Source organism: Lolium perenne, chromosome 4 (assembly GCF_019359855.2).
Source record: "Lolium perenne isolate Kyuss_39 chromosome 4, Kyuss_2.0, whole genome shotgun sequence".
In the NCBI taxonomy this organism is placed as follows: domain Eukaryota; kingdom Viridiplantae; phylum Streptophyta; class Magnoliopsida; order Poales; family Poaceae; genus Lolium; species Lolium perenne.
The window spans coordinates 4,300,304-4,304,738 of record NC_067247.2 but is presented as its reverse complement, the minus strand read 5'-3'; the positions used below and the strand labels follow the sequence as shown (position 1 = coordinate 4,304,738).

The following is a 4,435-nucleotide window of genomic DNA, read 5'->3' as shown; positions in this document are numbered from 1 at the left end:
AGCCGCAGGACCTGCAGACCGCCATGTACTACGCCCGGGCGTACGAGCAGCGCACCCTCGCCATCCAGCAGTCCTTCCAGGGCAGGGGAGCCCGCCCTCCGCCACGCCCTGCCCAGACGGCCCCGGCGCGCCCGGCGCTGCCGGCTGCCGTGACGACCCCTGCAGCGCCTACACGTCCCTTCCGTCGCCTGACGACGGCCGAGCAGCTCGAGAGGCGCCGCAAGGGCCTATGCTTCAACTGCGACGAGCAGTACGCACCGGGTCACACGTGCGCTCGCCTGTTCTATTTGGAGACGGTCGATGACGAGGACGGCGTGCCACTTACCCCGGAGCTTGACACCGGGGCCGCTTCCGAGCCAGGCGCCACGACCTATGGGCCGGTCGACGCGAAGGCTTTCGTCGTCTCCCTCCACGCGTTGGCAGGCATCAAGACGGCAAAGACCATGCTCCTGCCGGTGACGATCAGCGGGGAGCGCCTCACAGCGCTGGTTGACACGGGTTCGACGCATAACTTCCTGGCCGGCGACGCCATGCGCCGCCTCGCACTACAGCCGCCAGGAGACGAGACCTTCAGCGTCACCGTCGCCAACAGGGACCGCCTAGCCTGCCAGGGCGTGGCTCGGCAGGTGCCCATCACCATCGGCGACGAGCACTTCTCCGTGGACTGCGTCGGCATCAACCTGGGCTGCTACGACTTCATCCTCGGCCTCGACTTCCTGTCCACCCTCGGGCCCATCCTCTGGGATTTCGAGGCGCTGTCCCTCATCTTCTGGCGCGCGGGCGGCCGCCGCGTCCAGTGGAGGGGCCTCGGCAGCTCCGGGCCACCGGCGCCCCAGCTGGCGCTGATGGCTGCCGCCCTCGATGTGACGCCCCGGAACCGGTACCATGAGGATTCCAGCGATCCCGCCGAAATCCGCACGATATCGATTCAGAGACGCCCTCCGACACGACGTGCGCGACGAATCACACACGTGATGCCAGAGGAATTAACACGAGCGGTAACATTACAACAGGTTTACAATAAAGCCCATAAGAAACATATATTACAACAACGACTCCAACGAGTCAATATACAAATAGATACATACAAAGATCCAAATCATACAGAAGATCATATAGGTCCGAGTACGGACAAGATACAAATTGGACTAAAGTCCTGAAGATAACCAGTGGCGTCCATAACCCTGCCCGGGCCAAGCCGGAAGGGTAACCTTGCTAACGTCGTCATCTTGTACCTGTCGAAGTCGGGCCATCGGTTGCCGACAAAAGGGAGGAAACAGAAGAGAAAGAGAAAAGGCGAGAGTAAGTACCAAGGAACGAACTCCGGCAAGTACTTAGCGAGACTAGAAATGGCTATGCTCGCCGGGCGAATATATATATGTATCGCCTGGGGCTATATGGTAGGTTTAGTGGCAGCAAAACTATAACCAATAGAGACACGCTACAACATCCATCTACTCAGATAAGATAAGAGAGCGCACAAGGTAACAGATAAATACTACACAAACATAACCCAGCCAAATACACATATCCCCTTCAACAATTGCGAAGAGGCAATGTAAAAGGCACTCAACGGTGGACAAGTTTTATTAGGTATCGGTTGTGGTAATGCTATATTACTACGCAAGTTATTAGCAAATTATTAGCAACAAGATGACAGTGTAAGTTGTTCTATGATCAAGCTATACAATTCCAAGTCGTCCATAACCGCGGACACGGCTTATCGATAAGATGTACACCCTGCAGTGGTTGCCCAAATGTAACCATACGCATGATCAACCACACCGAGCGACAGTGAAGTCTCACAACAAGACTGTTCCCAGTTCAACAAGAAAGTCTAGGGGGGGCACCCGACTAAGCTACCCGTGACGAAGTCCGGTCGTACTCCGAGACGGACTCAGGGTTTGCGTCGGCGGCTAGGCGTGCAAACCACACGCTTCGCTAAACGTCCCGCGGGGTACAGTACAGAATATAAACACCCGAAGGCAACAGGAAGTAAACACCCGAAGGCAACAGTAAGTAAAGCATGGCATACATGGCATAGGCAAATAAAACCAAGGTTGTGGCCCCCTTTTCAACTGACTTGAGAAAAGGTAATGGGTGAGGGGGGGTCCCAATAATCGTCCCCACGTACGGGTAGAGCGCTCAATCTCGGAACAGATAACAAGAACTCGGGTCCTAGGGGACATTAGCGAGTCAAAGTTCCGATGCTTTCGCAAAGGGGCTCACAGATGCCTCTGCTTACAATTTTAGTTGTTAACAATTAAATAGAGCATGTGTATCTCCATCAACTGATATAGCATGTGATAACCTCCCAACAACCCAACATATCCCGATAACAGATCGAGATAAACAACAGAGCCTAAACACGCCTACGACTCGCAAGGCTCAAACATCAAGCAACGGCTATGGGTAAGGAATGATACATATAGGATTATTATGGTAACAAGTGGAATAGGACACGTGACTCGATAAAGAATCGCAACATAAGGATAGCAGGGCGAGGGAGAGAGTAAAATAGGTGAAGAGAGAGGGCTCGCCTGTGAAAAGCTGCAGAAGAACTTGTCGGAGAACTCGTCGTATCTCACGTCAACACTTCGTGATCCTATCCGGGAAGAAGCAATGTTGGAAAAACACAACGGATGCAAGTCTTACTACTACGGAAGAAGATCCAGCATGATCAAAATAATATGCATGACATGGCAACGATGATGCAATGCACTTTTCCAGATTAAGCGGAGTCGGAACCCCGGACAAACAATTAAGATTGGAGTTCCATTTCTACCGTCAAAGTTAAGGGTGGATTAGCATAGCAACATGGCAGGGGTGAGCTACAACAAAGTTAAATGGAACCGGGACAACATTTATATAGTATCCCACATATTCCATATGTTATCTATTAGGTGATAATGTAAACTAGCATGAAATTATATGATGCAAGATGCAACAGCAATCATGGATGGCATATTCATGTTCCTCTCATTTTTCTGATAAAAATAGATATATTATTTGTGTCATTTGGATTTATAAAACAAGATGTATGAATTTTGACATATCTGCAAAAAGAAGAAACAGGGAAGACGTTGTATTGCTTCCCCTAGAATTGAGCACATGACCTGTCGTTCGGAGACATAGCAAACGAAACAGCTAAGCTGCTAGCTGATGTCGATCTTGGAAAGGCTCTATGCAAATTGAAACATCTCTTGCCGTGTGATCTGAACCAAAAACAGAGAAAATAGTTGACTTAGATAGCCACCGTGAATGAGGATTGTAACTCAGGTCGCACGGTAGGAGGATCAACATACCAAGCAGTCTGGCTACGGCTCAGGTATTGAACAGATGGAGACGCACGACGATTAAAAGGTTTTCTGGACAGTGTAGCAAGACTGACGAAACTGAATAAAGTTGGAGGTTTGGAACCATGGCGTACACGGACAGAGCTGCTGGTCGCGGACGGATTCGATCGCTGGGAGCGAACCAGGAGGAGTGAGTGGTCGCAGGGGATGCGCCTGGATGCGCTGAACCTGATGGGGGCGGTACTGGGAGCGGGGAACACCAGAGCGTCGCCGGAGACGGACACCTGCGAAAGAACGGCGATGGTCACCGTCGGGGAAACGCAAGAGAATGAGAGGGAGAGCGAGGAGTAGTCTGGGATGACAAGGAGAATACCAAGAACGCGAACTGCTCTCGGATGTGCCGGAGGAGGTCGTACAGCGGCGGGAACATCGATGGACTGCGGCCGCCGGCGCGGGGAATTGGCGATCTTGGGCTTGACTGGAGGCCTCCCGATTCAATTCCTTGCGCGGAGAGGAAGCAGGCGTTCAAGGGGAACTCGTGGCGTCCTCGAGAAGGGTCGGGGACGAACGGAACGGCGAGGCGACGAGGCAGCCATGGTTTCCATGGTTTCTTTTTCTTCTCTGGTTTTTCTTTCGTGGAGGAGGGGAAAAGGAAACCAGACGGAGTGGCTAGGAACTGCGTCGTGTTGCTGGCTCCAGGAGGAAAGATAAAGCAGAGGGAAAAGGAGCAGGTGGAAGGAAGGACTCACGCGAGGCGCGTGCTCGCAAAGAAGACGACAAGGACGAACTAGGTTGCTGAACTTGGCCTGATCGCTGGCTTTCTTTGCTTCTGTTTCTCTTCTTGATTCTTCTGCCTTTATTTTTCTCACAGATTTTTTTTTAGAAAAACTAGAGTAGAAAGAAAAGGTGTTGGGGAGAAATGTTTAAACATTTTGAAAGAATTTAAGAAACCTTGTACTGTTTTAAAAATAAGTTTTGCAGAATATCCAAAGCTTTATTATTGTTTTGGATTTATTAAAAATAAAAGAGAAGGAGGGTTTTCTTAACAAAACATGCAAAGGTGATAGATGCATGATTATGCACAAAACAAAAAGGAACAAACAAATCTAATAGGAGGTTCTACCCGGGGCCGTTACACT

General features: G+C 50.8%; 1 long non-coding RNA gene across 1 annotated transcript; it reads right to left on the bottom strand.

Moving 5' to 3' along the window:
* Positions 1 to 863: 863 nt before the first annotated feature.
* On the bottom strand, positions 864 to 4,067 carry LOC127349385 (uncharacterized). The gene is made up of 4 exons (XR_007880230.2): positions 3,670 to 4,067; positions 3,306 to 3,580; positions 2,541 to 3,215; positions 864 to 1,235 (listed from the first exon to the last, which is right to left on the bottom strand). It is a non-coding gene; the product is annotated as an uncharacterized lncRNA (long non-coding RNA).
* Between the last annotated feature and the right edge of the window lie 368 nt (positions 4,068 to 4,435).